Source organism: Eucyclogobius newberryi, unplaced genomic scaffold (assembly GCF_026437365.1).
Source record: "Eucyclogobius newberryi isolate DKJ021-1_F unplaced genomic scaffold, fEucNew1.0.hap1 SCAF_41, whole genome shotgun sequence".
Classification (NCBI taxonomy): domain Eukaryota; kingdom Metazoa; phylum Chordata; class Actinopteri; order Gobiiformes; family Gobiidae; genus Eucyclogobius; species Eucyclogobius newberryi.
Genome location: NW_027316068.1, coordinates 260,080 through 275,324, shown reverse-complemented (window position 1 = coordinate 275,324; position 15,245 = coordinate 260,080). Strand labels below are relative to the sequence as shown.

The window sequence follows — 15,245 nt, the reverse complement described above, 5'->3', positions numbered from 1 at the left end:
CTGGGATTCTGTGGTAATTGAACCAAGTTTAGCAGTTCCTTTCATCAGTTAATAACACAAGCAGGCTTTCCTATTTACCAATGTAGATAACAGGGGTTACAACAGTGACTCTGGTGGGTCTCGAACTCACAGCCTTTGAATGCCTTTGCAACTTTTGTCTGATTCCCCTTTTTCACAAAAGAAAACAGTCATCCGAAAACAGTCTACATCAATCATTCCTTACCATCAAACTGAGAAACAAGGAGTGAAAAGAGTGCATTTACTCTGTTTATTCAGGGATACTGTTCAATCTATAATTGCAAAATAGCTCTTTCGGGTGATATGTTTTTCTGTACATGTAAACAACTGATTTGCTTGAAAGGCTATCATGAAAGCACTGCTGGGATTTACTAGACAGGCACTTTGACCAACTAAGCCACAGCGCCTCTAAAATGTTACTCCAACCTGTTTCAGGTAGATATTCAGCAAACAATGTTACCTCGTGGATTTTGCCTGCGATAGCTCTTCCAAAATAGCTTGTCGTCCCTGGGTGGGCTCGAACCACCAACCTCCCGGTTAACAGCCGAGCGCGCTGGCCAATTGCGCCACAGAGACATCCAGCCCGGTCGAAAAAATATTTGCGACTCGACAAGCCGCAACATCTTTTTTTTTTTAAAGCGAGCCAGCAACATTCGAAAGTTCAGCCCCTGTCCAATCAACTGTGTTTAATGGAGAGCGAGGGCATCAATCTTTCTACCTTTGAGCTAAATCCCCTGTACCAATGTAGCTATAAAAAAAACTGGAAGTCTTTCAATCAATCGACTCTCGCCAATTTATTGCGCACTCAATATACTGCAGTTAATCTGGATATTGAGGAAAAATTGCAAGATAATGTTATTTGACATAATGCCGATGTATTTGCTTACTTTTTCAAGCACACTTGGCAATAAACCTCGTTCAGCAGTGCCTTTTATCAGATAGTAAAGCGCGCAGACGTTCCATTGTAAAAAACAAAAATGTTCTCTCACCATTAGCGACTCTAGTGGGACTCAACCCACAACCTTTGAAAGCCCTTGCAACTAATGCCTAGAAGTCCAATGCGCTATCCATTGCGCCACAGAGCCCATACATCCTTGCGTGATGCTCATTTCCACAAACGCAAAACACGGTTTTCATCCAAAATGGGTCTACGTCAGTCATTCCTTGCCAACAAACTGAGAATCAAAAAGTGAAAAGAGTGCAGTTAATCTGTGTGTGCAGGGATACTTTTCCATCTCTTATTCCAATTTGTAACAGCAGCGCATTTTCTGTCATTGTAAATAATTTGCACGCCTGAATGGACAACTGTAACCCTCTCCATAGCCCGGTATACATTATATCTCAACAGGAACATCCATCTCCGTGACAATAAAACAGCAGAACCTTGGCCCATCTTCAAAGGACTCTTGGCCGCACACCTCCGACACCTCCACATGGCAGCAGAGCACCGGTTCATCACCCACCTCATCCCCCACAACACCCTGATCCACCTTATACCCTCTGGAAACCTGGACATCATCTTCTGACCCCGGCATCACCCCCCCATCCACGGCATCACCCCCCATCACTGAAGAAAGTTTGAAGAATGATTGTGTGTTTGATTTTCTGTAATTTTTTGTCTCTTCTCCCCCTGCCCTTGTGTATCCCATTCCCTTGCACTTGTGTGTGATGTTTGTCTGTACAATTATGTAAATATATGTAAATACTTGTAAGATGTTTTTGATAATAAAAGATAAAAAAAATAAAATAATGGACAACTGAGTAGTAGTAGTAGGTTTGAGATGGGCCGGTAATTATTTAGCACTGTGGCATCAAGACTGCTCTTCTTTAAGAGAGGCTTAATGACCGCAGTTTTAAGGCTCTTGGGAATATTCCAGATCCAAGCGACATGTTGACTTTTTGAGTGATTGGAGCCAACAGACTGCTCACCGTAGACTTTAAAAATCTGGTAGGCAATGCATAAAGGCAGCATGTAGTGGAACTCAGACTTGTGGTGATCTCTTGGACAGTTTTGTCAGCCAAAAATGCAAAATGGGTTAACTCCAGTTGTCTAGCTGGCTGCGTGCTTGTTATCTGCAAATAATGGTATTTTTAATGTTCTGAACTGAGTCTTGCAAAGAAGACTGCAAACTCATTGCACCTGGAGAAATACAGAAACCATCAGACAAAGTAACATTTACCACACTGTAATTTGAAATGTTAACCCGCTTTGTCATTAGCAGGTCCAGAGTGTGCCCTTTGCCCTTGGTGGGGCCACTCAGGTGCGGAGTAAGACCAAAGCTTCTGAGGACAGCGCCAAGCTCTTTAGAAGAAGACGAGGTTGAGCGGGGCGTGAAGGAAGGAAGGAACAGTCACTCACGTACGGGAAACTCCTACCAAGCAGTGGCCAGCCTATAGCACACTGGGATTCTGTGGTAATTGAACCAAGTTTAGCAGTTCCTTTCATCAGTTAATAACACAAGCAGGCTTTCCTATTTACCAATGTAGATAACAGGGGTTACAACAGTGACTCTGGTGGGTCTCGAACTCACAGCCTTTGAATGCCTTTGCAACTTTTGTCTGATTCCCCTTTTTCACAAAAGAAAACAGTCATCCGAAAACGGTCTACATCAATCATTCCTTACCATCAAACTGAGAAACAAGGAGTGAAAAGAGTGCATTTACTCTGTTTATTCAGGGATACTGTTCAATCTATAATTGCAAAATAGCTCTTTTGGGTGATATGTTTTTCTGTACATGTAAACAACTGATTTGCTTGAAAGGCTATCATGAAAGCACTGCTGGGATTTACTAGACAGGCACTTTGACCAACTAAGCCACAGCGCCTCTAAAATGTTACTCCAACCTGTTTCAGGTAGATATTCAGCAAACAATGTTACCTTGTGGATTTTGCCTGCGATAGCTCTTCCAAAATAGCTTGTCGTCCCTGGGTGGGCTCGAACCACCAACCTCCCGGTTAACAGCCGAGCGCGCTGGCCAATTGCGCCACAGAGACATCCAGCCCAGACGAAAAAATATTTGCGACTCGACAAGCCGCAACATCTTTTTTTTTTTAAAGCGAGCCAGCAACATTCGAAAGTTCAGCCCCTGTCCAATCAACTGTGTTTAATGGAGAGCGAGGGCATCAATCTTTCTACCTTTGAGCTAAATCCCCTGTACCAATGTAGCTATAAAAAAAACTGGAAGTCTTTCAATCAATCGACTCTCGCCAATTTATTGCGCACTCAATATACTGCAGTTAATCTGGATATTGAGGAAAAATTGCAAGATAATGTTATTTGACATAATGCCGATGTATTTGCTTACTTTTTCAAGCACACTTGGCAATAAACCTCGTTCAGCAGTGCCTTTTATCAGATAGTAAAGCGCGCAGACGTTCCATTGTAAAAAACAAAAATGTTCTCTCACCATTAGCGACTCTAGTGGGACTCAACCCACAACCTTTGAAAGCCCTTGCAACTAATGCCTAGAAGTCCAATGCGCTATCCATTGCGCCACAGAGCCCATACATCCTTGCGTGATGCTCATTTCCACAAACGCAAAACACGGTTTTCATCCAAAATGGGTCTACGTCAGTCATTCCTTGCCAACAAACTGAGAATCAAAAAGTGAAAAGAGTGCAGTTAATCTGTGTGTGCAGGGATACTTTTCCATCTCTTATTCCAATTTGTAACAGCAGCGCATTTTCTGTCATTGTAAATAATTTGCACGCCTGAATGGACAACTGTAACCCTCTCCATAGCCCGGTATACATTATATCTCAACAGGAACATCCATCTCCGTGACAATAAAACAGCAGAACCTTGGCCCATCTTCAAAGGACTCTTGGCCGCACACCTCCGACACCTCCACATGGCAGCAGAGCACCGGTTCATCACCCACCTCATCCCCCACAACACCCTGATCCACCTTATACCCTCTGGAAACCTGGACATCATCTTCTGACCCCGGCATCACCCCCCCCCATCCATGGCATCACCCCCCATCACTGAAGAAAGTTTGAAGAACGATTGTGTGTTTGATTTTCTGTAATTTTTTGTCTCTTCTCCCCCTGCCCTTGTGTATCCCATTCCCTTGCACTTGTGTGTGATGTTTGTCTGTACAATTATGTAAATATATGTAAATACTTGTAAGATGTTTTTGATAATAAAATATAAAAAAAATAAAATAATGGACAACTGAGTAGTAGTAGTAGGTTTGAGATGGGCCGGTAATTATTTAGCACTGTGGCATCAAGACTGCTCTTCTTTAAGAGAGGCTTAATGACCGCAGTTTTAAGGCTCTTGGGAATATTCCAGATCCAAGCGACATGTTGACTTTTTGAGTGATTGGAGCCAACAGACTGCTCACCGTAGACTTTAAAAATCTGGTAGACAATGCATAAAGGCAGCATGTAGTGGAACTCAGACTTGTGGTGATCTCTTGGACAGTTTTGTCAGCCAAAAATGCAAAATGGGTTAACTCCAGTTGTCTAGCTGGCTGCGTGCTTGTTATCTGCAAATAATGGTATTTTTAATGTTCTGAACTGAGTCTTGCAAAGAAGACTGCAAACTCATTGCACCTGGAGAAATACAGAAACCATCAGACAAAGTAACATTTACCACACTGTAATTTGAAATGTTAACCCGCTTTGTCATTAGCAGGTCCAGAGTGTGCCCTTTGCCCTTGGTGGGGCCACTCAGGTGCGGAGTAAGACCAAAGCTTCTGAGGACAGCGCCAAGCTCTTTAGAAGAAGACGAGGTTGAGCGGGGCGTGAAGGAAGGAAGGAACAGTCACTCAAGTACGGGAAACTCCTACCAAGCAGTGGCCAGCCTATAGCACACTGGGATTCTGTGGTAATTGAACCAAGTTTAGCAGTTCCTTTCATCAGTTAATAACACAAGCAGGCTTTCCTATTTACCAATGTAGATAACAGGGGTTACAACAGTGACTCTGGTGGGTCTCGAACTCACAGCCTTTGAATGCCTTTGCAACTTTTGTCTGATTCCCCTTTTTCACAAAAGAAAACAGTCATCCGAAAACGGTCTACATCAATCATTCCTTACCATCAAACTGAGAAACAAGGAGTGAAAAGAGTGCATTTACTCTGTTTATTCAGGGATACTGTTCAATCTATAATTGCAAAATAGCTCTTTCGGGTGATATGTTTTTCTGTACATGTAAACAACTGATTTGCTTGAAAGGCTATCATGAAAGCACTGCTGGGATTTACTAGACAGGCACTTTGACCAACTAAGCCACAGCGCCTCTAAAATTTTACTCCAACCTGTTTCAGGTAGATATTCAGCAAACAATGTTACTTTGTGGATTTTGCCTGCGATAGCTCTTCCAAAATAGCTTGTCGTCCCTGGGTGGGCTCGAACCACCAACCTCCCGGTTAATAGCCAAGCGCGCTGGCCAATTGCGCCACAGAGACATCCAGCCCAGTTGAAAAAATATTTGCGACTCGACAAGCCGCAACATCTTTTTTTTTTTTAAAGGGAGCCAGCAAAATTCGAAAGTTCAGCCCCTGTCCAATCAACTGTGTTTAATGGAGAGCGAGGGCATCAATCTTTCTACCTTTGAGCTAAATCCCCTGTACCAATGTAGCTATAAAAAAAACTGGAAGTCTTTCAATCAATCGACTCTCGCCAATTTATTGCGCACTCAATATACTGCAGTTAATCTGGATATTGAGGAAAAATTGCAAGATAATGTTATTTGACATAATGCCGATGTATTTGCTTACTTTTTCAAGCACACTTGGCAATAAACCTCGTTCAGCAGTGCCTTTTATCAGATAGTAAAGCGCGCAGACGTTCCATTGTAAAAAACAAAAATGTTCTCTCACCATTAGCGACTCTAGTGGGACTCAACCCACAACCTTTGAAAGCCCTTGAAACTAATGCCTAGAAGTCCAATGCGCTATCCATTGCGCCACAGAGCCCATACATCCTTGCGTGATGCTCATTTCCACAAACGCAAAACACGGTTTTCATCCAAAATGGGTCTACGTCAGTCATTCCTTGCCAACAAACTGAGAATCAAAAAGTGAAAAGAGTGAAGTTAATCTGTGTGTGCAGGGATACTTTTCCATCTCTTATTCCAATTTGTAACAGCAGCGCATTTTCTGTCATTGTAAATAATTTGCACGCCTGAATGGACAACTGTAACCCTCTCCATAGCCCGGTATACATTATATCTCAACAGGAACATCCATCTCCGTGACAATAAAACAGCAGAACCTTGGCCCATCTTCAAAGGACTCTTGGCCGCACACCTCCGAGACCTCCATATGGCAGCAGAGCACCGGTTCATCACCCACCTCATCCCCCACAACACCCTGATCCACCTTATACCCTCTGGAAACCTGGACATCATCTTCTGACCCCGGCATCACCCCCCCATCCACGGCATCACCCCCCATCACTGAAGAAAGTTTGAAGAACGATTGTGTGTTTGATTTTCTGTAATTTTTTGTCTCTTCTCCCCCTGCCCTTGTGTATCCCATTCCCTTGCACTTGTGTGTGATGTTTGTCTGTACAATTATGTAAATATATGTAAATACTTGTAAGATGTTTTTGATAATAAAAGATAAAAAAAATAAAATAATGGACAACTGAGTAGTAGTAGTAGGTTTGAGATGGGCCGGTAATTATTTAGCACTGTGGCATCAAGACTGCTCTTCTTTAAGAGAGGCTTAATGACCGCAGTTTTAAGGCTCTTGGGAATATTCCAGATCCAAGCGACATGTTGACTTTTTGAGTGATTGGAGCCAACAGACTGCTCACCGTAGACTTTAAAAATCTGGTAGACAATGCATAAAGGCAGCATGTAGTGGAACTCAGACTTGTGGTGATCTCTTGGACAGTTTTGTCAGCCAAAAATGCAAAATGGGTTAACTCCAGTTGTCTAGCTGGCTGCGTGCTTGTTATCTGCAAATAATGGTATTTTTAATGTTCTGAACTGAGTCTTGCAAAGAAGACTGCAAACTCATTGCACCTGGAGAAATACAGAAACCATCAGACAAAGTAACATTTACCACACTGTAATTTGAAATGTTAACCCGCTTTGTCATTAGCAGGTCCAGAGTGTGCCCTTTGCCCTTGGTGGGGCCACTCAGGTGCGGAGTAAGACCAAAGCTTCTGAGGACAGCGCCAAGCTCTTTAGAAGAAGACGAGGTTGAGCGGGGCGTGAAGGAAGGAAGGAACAGTCACTCACGTACGGGAAACTCCTACCAAGCAGTGGCCAGCCTATAGCACACTGGGATTCTGTGGTAATTGAACCAAGTTTAGCAGTTCCTTTCATCAGTTAATAACACAAGCAGGCTTTCCTATTTACCAATGTAGATAACAGGGGTTACAACAGTGACTCTGGTGGGTCTCGAACTCACAGCCTTTGAATGCCTTTGCAACTTTTGTCTGATTCCCCTTTTTCACAAAAGAAAACAGTCATCCGAAAACGGTCTACATCAATCATTCCTTACCATCAAACTGAGAAACAAGGAGTGAAAAGAGTGCATTTACTCTGTTTATTCAGGGATACTGTTCAATCTATAATTGCAAAATAGCTCTTTCGGGTGATATGTTTTTCTGTACATGTAAACAACTGATTTGCTTGAAAGGCTATCATGAAAGCACTGCTGGGATTTACTAGACAGGCACTTCGACCAACTAAGCCACAGCGCCTCTAAAATGTTACTCCAACCTGTTTCAGGTAGATATTCAGCAAACAATGTTACCTTGTGGATTTTGCCTGCGATAGCTCTTCCAAAATAGCTTGTCGTCCCTGGGTGGGCTCAAACCACCAACCTCCCGGTTAACAGCCGAGCGCGCTGGCCAATTGCGCCACAGAGACATCCAGCCCAGTTGAAAAAATATTTGCGACTCGACAAGCCGCAACATTTTTTTTTTTTTTAAAGCGAGCCAGCAACATTCGAAAGTTCAGCCCCTGTCCAATCAACTGTGTTTAATGGAGAGCGAGGGCATCAATCTTTCTACCTTTGAGCTAAATCCCCTGTACCAATGTAGCTATAAAAAAAACTGGAAGTCTTTCAATCAATCGACTCTCGCCAATTTATTGCGCACTCAATATACTGCAGTTAATCTGGATATTGAGGAAAAATTGCAAGATAATGTTATTTGACATAATGCCGATGTGTTTGCTTACTTTTTCAAGCACACTTGGCAATAAACCTCGTTCAGCAGTGCCTTTTATCAGATAGTAAAGCGCGCAGACGTTCCATTGTAAAAAACAAAAATGTTCTCTCACCATTAGCGACTCTAGTGGGACTCAACCCACAACCTTTGAAAGCCCTTGCAACTAATGCCTAGAAGTCCAATGCGCTATCCATTGCGCCACAGAGCCCATACATCCTTGCGTGATGCTCATTTCCACAAACGCAAAACACGGTTTTCATCCAAAATGGGTCTACGTCAGTCATTCCTTGCCAACAAACTGAGAATCAAAAAGTGAAAAGAGTGCAGTTAATCTGTGTGTGCAGGGATACTTTTCCATCTCTTATTCCAATTTGTAACAGCAGCGCATTTTCTGTCATTGTAAATAATTTGCACGCCTGAATGGACAACTGTAACCCTCTCCATAGCCCGGTATACATTATATCTCAACAGGAACATCCATCTCCGTGACAATAAAACAGCAGAACCTTGGCCCATCTTCAAAGGACTCTTGGCCGCACACCTCCGACACCTCCACATGGCAGCAGAGCACCGGTTCATCACCCACCTCATCCCCCACAACACCCTGATCCACCTTATACCCTCTGGAAACCTGGACATCATCTTCTGACCCCGGCATCACCCCCCCCCCATCCACGGCATCACCCCCCATCACTGAAGAAAGTTTGAAGAACGATTGTGTGTTTGATTTTCTGTAATTTTTTGTCTCTTCTCCCCCTGCCCTTGTGTATCCCATTCCCTTGCACTTGTGTGTGATGTTTGTCTGTACAATTATGTAAATATATGTAAATACTTGTAAGATGTTTTTGATAATAAAATATAAAAAAAAAAAAATAATGGACAACTGAGTAGTAGTAGTAGGTTTGAGATAGGCCGGTAATTATTTAGCACTGTGGCATCAAGACTGCTCTTCTTTAAGAGAGGCTTAATGACCGCAGTTTTAAGGCTCTTGGGAATATTCCAGATCCAAGCGACATGTTGACTTTTTGAGTGATTGGAGCCAACAGACTGCTCACCGTAGACTTTAAAAATCTGGTAGACAATGCATAAAGGCAGCATGTAGTGGAACTCAGACTTGTGGTGATCTCTTGGACAGTTTTGTCAGCCAAAAATGCAAAATGGGTTAACTCCAGTTGTCTAGCTGGCTGCGTGCTTGTTATCTGCAAATAATGGTATTTTTAATGTTCTGAACTGAGTCTTGCAAAGAAGACTGCAAACTCATTGCACCTGGAGAAATACAGAAACCATCAGACAAAGTAACATTTACCACACTGTAATTTGAAATGTTAACCCGCTTTGTCATTAGCAGGTCCAGAGTGTGCCCTTTGCCCTTGGTGGGGCCACTCAGGTGCGGAGTAAGACCAAAGCTTCTGAGGACAGCGCCAAGCTCTTTAGAAGAAGACGAGGTTGAGCGGGGCGTGAAGGAAGGAAGGAACAGTCACTCACGTACGGGAAACTCCTACCAAGCAGTGGCCAGCCTATAGCACACTGGGATTCTGTGGTAATTGAACCAAGTTTAGCAGTTCCTTTCATCAGTTAATAACACAAGCAGGCTTTCCTATTTACCAATGTAGATAACAGGGGTTACAACAGTGACTCTGGTGGGTCTCGAACTCACAGCCTTTGAATGCCTTTGCAACTTTTGTCTGATTCCCCTTTTTCACAAAAGAAAACAGTCATCCGAAAACGGTCTACATCAATCATTCCTTACCATCAAACTGAGAAACAAGGAGTGAAAAGAGTGCATTTACTCTGTTTATTCAGGGATACTGTTCAATCTATAATTGCAAAATAGCTCTTTTAGGGTGATATGTTTTTCTGTACATGTAAACAACTGATTTGCTTGAAAGGCTATCATGACAGCACTGCTGGGATTTACTAGACAGGCACTTTGACCAACTAAGCCACAGCGCCTCTAAAATGTTACTCCAACCTGTTTCAGGTAGATATTCAGCAAACAATGTTACCTCATGGATTTTGCCTGCGATAGCTCTTCCAAAATAGCTTGTCGCCCCTGGGTGGGCTCGAACCACCAACCTCCCGGTTAACAGCCGAGCGCGCTGGCCAATTGCGCCACAGAGACATCCAGCCCAGTCAATAAAATATTTGCGACTCGACAAGCCGCAACATCTTTTTTTTTTGAAAGCGAGCCAGCAACATTTGAAAGTTCAGCCCCTGTCCAATCAACGTTGTTTAATGGAGAGCGAGGGCATCAATCTTTCTACCGTTGAGCTAAATCCCCTGTACCAATGTAGCTATAAAAAAAAACTGGAAGTCTTTCAATCAATCGACTCTCGCCAATTTATTGCGCACTCAATATACTGCAGTTAATCTGGATATTGAGGAAAAATTGCAAGATAATGTTATTTGACATAATGCCGATGTATTTGCTTACTTTTTCAAGCACACTTGGCAATAAACCTTGTTCAGCAGTGCCTTTTATCAGATAGTAAAGCGCGCAGACGTTCCATTGTAAAAAACAAAAATGTTCTCTCACCATTGTAGAAAAAGCTTCAGTTGTAGTCATCTGGACTCAGTTTGAAAAAATAGACGTTTCGACTCTCATCCAAGAGTCATTGTCAATAAAAGAATTTAGATCGAGAACTCCGATATTAATACTGTTCTGTGGTAAGACCCGCCCATTGGGAGGAGCCTTCCTGAAGTAAGAAAGAGTTGTTTGTTTCAACAGAAACTCCCCCCCTGTATCTACCGAGCTAGCCTATTCAGAATTTTAATGGGCTATTAGAATCCTCTTTGTCTTTGTGAGACCCTGGCTCAACCACCCTGAGTACCTGATTAGCATCTAAATGTCCTGGTCCTGGTCCTCTACCTTTCCAGGGGTTCAGTATCCCATTATAAATAACAGGAAGATTAAATCTTAGCCCTCCATTTCTGTTTAAAGAAGGTTTTTCTTTTTTAACAAAAATAGCCTCCTTGACTCCTCTTTCAAACCATCTTTTCTCCCTGCTTAAAACCTTCACCTCACCGTCTTCAAACGAGTGATTAGAGGCTTCAAGATGGAGATGCACGGCGCTCTGTGGTCCTGAACTTGTATTTCTTCTGTGCTGATAAAGCCTCTTGTGTAGAGGCTGTTTTGTCTCACTTATGTACCGTTCTTTACAGCTTTCTTCACTGCATTGGATCGAATAAACTACATTGCTCTGTTTTTGAGTCGGCAACTTGTCCTTAGGATGAACCAGTTTTTGTCTTAAAGTGTTTCCTGGTTTAAAATAAACAGGGACTTCGTGTTGTCTAAAAATTCTCTGCAGTTTTTCCGACAGGCCAGAGACATAAGGGATAGAAACACCCTTCCTTCTCTGTTCAGTTTCCCTTTTGTCCTGCTTCATGGTTCTCTTCACTCTGTTGAGAGCCCAAGTGGGGTAACCACAGGCTGAGAGGGCATTTCGGACATGTTTTTCCTCTTTCTTCTTGCCTTCTGAGCTCTCACCATTAGCGACTCTGGTGGGACTCAACCCACAACCTTTGAAAGCCCTTGCAACTAATGCCTAGAAGTCCAATGCGCTATCCATTGCGCCACAGAGCCCATACATCCTTGCGTGATGCTCATTTCCACAAACGCAAAACACGGTTTTCATCCAAAATGGGTCTACGTCAGTCATTCCTTGCCAACAAACTGAGAATCAAAAAGTGAAAAGAGTGCAGTTAATCTGTGTGTGCAGGGATACTTTTCCATCTCTTATTCCAATTTGTAACAGCAGCGCATTTTCTGTCATTGTAAATAATTTGCACGCCTGAATGGACAACTGTAACCCTCTCCATAGCCCGGTATACATTATATCTCAACAGGAACATCCATCTCCGTGACAATAAAACAGCAGAACCTTGGCCCATCTTCAAAGGACTCTTGGCCGCACACCTCCGACACCTCCACATGGCAGCAGAGCACCGGTTCATCACCCACCTCAACCCCCACAACACCCTGATCCACCTTATACCCTCTGGAAACCTGGACATCATCTTCTGACCCCGGCATCACCCCCCCCCCCCCCCCATCCACGGCATCACCCCCCATCACTGAAGAAAGTTTGAAGAATGATTGTGTGTTTGATTTTCTGTAATTTTTTGTCTCTTCTCCCCCTGCCCTTGTGTATCCCATTCCCTTGCACTTGTGTGTGATGTTTGTCTGTACAATTATGTAAATATATGTAAATACTTGTAAGATGTTTTTGATAATAAAATATAAAAAAAATAAAATAATGGACAACTGAGTAGTAGTAGTAGGTTTGAGATGGGCCGGTAATTATTTAGCACTGTGGCATCAAGACTGCTCTTCTTTAAGAGAGGCTTAATGACCGCAGTTTTAAGGCTCTTGGGAATATTCCAGATCCAAGCGACATGTTGACTTTTTGAGTGATTGGAGCCAACAGACTGCTCACCGTAGACTTTAAAAATCTGGTAGACAATGCATAAAGGCAGCATGTAGTGGAACTCAGACTTGTGGTGATCTCTTGGACAGTTTTGTCAGCCAAAAATGCAAAATGGGTTAACTCCAGTTGTCTAGCTGGCTGCGTGCTTGTTATCTGCAAATAATGGTATTTTTAATGTTCTGAACTGAGTCTTGCAAAGAAGACTGCAAACTCATTGCACCTGGAGAAATACAGAAACCATCAGACAAAGTAACATTTACCACACTGTAATTTGAAATGTTAACCCGCTTTGTCATTAGCAGGTCCAGAGTGTGCCCTTTGCCCTTGGTGGGGCCACTCAGGTGCGGAGTAAGACCAAAGCTTCTGAGGACAGCGCCAAGCTCTTTAGAAGAAGACGAGGTTGAGCGGAGCGTGAAGGAAGGAAGGAACAGTCACTCACGTACGGGAAACTCCTACCAAGCAGTGGCCAGCCTATAGCACACTGGGATTCTGTGGTAATTGAACCAAGTTTAGCAGTTCCTTTCATCAGTTAATAACACAAGCAGGCTTTCCTATTTACCAATGTAGATAACAGGGGTTACAACAGTGACTCTGGTGGGTCTCGAACTCACAGCCTTTGAATGCCTTTGCAACTTTTGTCTGATTCCCCTTTTTCACAAAAGAAAACAGTCATCCGAAAACGGTCTACATCAATCATTCCTTACCATCAAACTGAGAAACAAGGAGTGAAAAGAGTGCATTTACTCTGTTTATTCAGGGATACTGTTCAATCTATAATTGCAAAATAGCTCTTTTAGGGTGATATGTTTTTCTGTACATGTAAACAACTGATTTGCTTGAAAGGCTATCATGAAAGCACTGCTGGGATTTACTAGACAGGCACTTTGACCAACTAAGCCACAGCGCCTCTAAAATGTTACTCCAACCTGTTTCAGGTAGATATTCAGCAAACAATGTTACCTTGTGGATTTTGCCTGCGATAGCTCTTCCAAAATAGCTTGTCGTCCCTGGGTGGGCTCGAACCACCAACCTCCCGGTTAATAGCCAAGCGCACTGGCCAATTGCGCCACAGAGACATCCAGCCCAGTCGAAAAAATATTTGCGACTCGACAAGCCGCAACATCTTTTTTTTTTTTAAAGCGAGCCAGCAACATTCGAAAGTTCAGCCCCTGTCCAATCAACTGTGTTTAATGGAGAGCGAGGGCATCAATCTTTCTACCTTTGAGCTAAATCCCCTGTACCAATGTAGCTATAAAAAAAACTGGAAGTCTTTCAATCAATCGACTCTCGCCAATTTATTGCGCACTCAATATACTGCAGTTAATCTGGATATTGAGGAAAAATTGCAAGATAATGTTATTTGACATAATGCCGATGTATTTGCTTACTTTTTCAAGCACACTTGGCAATAAACCTCGTTCAGCAGTGCCTTTTATCAGATAGTAAAGCGCGCAGACGTTCCATTGTAAAAAACAAAGATGTTCTCTCACCATTAGCGACTCTAGTGGGACTCAACCCACAACCTTTGAAAGCCCTTGAAACTAATGCCTAGAAGTCCAAAGCGCTATCCATTGCGCCACAGAGCCCATACATCCTTGCGTGATGCTCATTTCCACAAACGCAAAACACGGTTTTCATCCAAAATGGGTCTACGTCAGTCATTCCTTGCCAACAAACTGAGAATCAAAAAGTGAAAAGAGTGCAGTTAATCTGTGTGTGCAGGGATACTTTCCATCTCTTATTCCAATTTGTAACAGCAGCGCATTTTCTGTCATTGTAAATAATTTGCACGCCTGAATGGACAACTGTAACCCTCTCCATAGCCCGGTAAACATTATATCTCAACAGGAACATCCATCTCCGTGACAATAAAACAGCAGAACCTTGGCCCATCTTCAAAGGACTCTTGGCCGCACACCTCCGACACCTCCACATGGCAGCAGAGCACCGGTTCATCACCCACCTCATCCCCCACAACACCCTGATCCACCTTATACCCTCTGGAAACCTGGACATCATCTTCTGACCCCGGCATCACCCCCCCATCCACGGCATCACCCCCCATCACTGAAGAAAGTTTGAAGAACGATTGTGTGTTTGATTTTCTGTAATTTTTTGTCTCTTCTCCCCCTGCCCTTGTGTATCCCATTCCCTTGCACTTGTGTGTGATGTTTGTCTGTACAATTATGTAAATATATGTAAATACTTGTAAGATGTTTTTGATAATAAAAGATAAAAAAAATAAAATAATGGACAACTGAGTAGTAGTAGTAGGTTTGAGATGGGCCGGTAATTATTTAGCACTGTGGCATCAAGACTGCTCTTCTTTAAGAGAGGCTTAATGACCGCAGTTTTAAGGCTCTTGGGAATATTCCAGATCCAAGCGACATGTTGACTTTTTGAGTGATTGGAGCCAACAGACTGCTCACCGTAGACTTTAAAAATCTGGTAGACAATGCATAAAGGCAGCATGTAGTGGAACTCAGACTTGTGGTGATCTCTTGGACAGTTTTGTCAGCCAAAAATGCAAAATGGGTTAACTCCAGTTGTCTAGCTGGCTGCGTGCTTGTTATCTGCAAATAATGGTATTTTTAATGTTCTGAACTGAGTCTTGCAAAGAAGACTGCAAACTCATTGCACCTGGAGAAATGCAGAAACCATC

At 43.0% G+C, this 15,245-nt stretch overlaps 4 non-coding genes across 4 annotated transcripts; all 4 read right to left on the bottom strand.

The window, feature by feature from the left end:
* Positions 1-520: 520 nt before the first annotated feature.
* trnan-guu (transfer RNA asparagine (anticodon GUU)) lies at positions 521-594 on the bottom strand. The gene has a single exon. It is a non-coding gene; the product is annotated as a tRNA-Asn (tRNA).
* Positions 595-2,939: 2,345 nt separating this feature from the next.
* trnan-guu (transfer RNA asparagine (anticodon GUU)) lies at positions 2,940-3,013 on the bottom strand. The gene has a single exon. It is a non-coding gene; the product is annotated as a tRNA-Asn (tRNA).
* Positions 3,014-5,360: 2,347 nt separating this feature from the next.
* On the bottom strand, positions 5,361-5,434 carry trnan-auu (transfer RNA asparagine (anticodon AUU)). Its single transcript has one exon. It is a non-coding gene; the product is annotated as a tRNA-Asn (tRNA).
* Positions 5,435-13,585: 8,151 nt separating this feature from the next.
* Positions 13,586-13,659, bottom strand: trnan-auu (transfer RNA asparagine (anticodon AUU)). The gene has a single exon. It is a non-coding gene; the product is annotated as a tRNA-Asn (tRNA).
* Between the last annotated feature and the right edge of the window lie 1,586 nt (positions 13,660-15,245).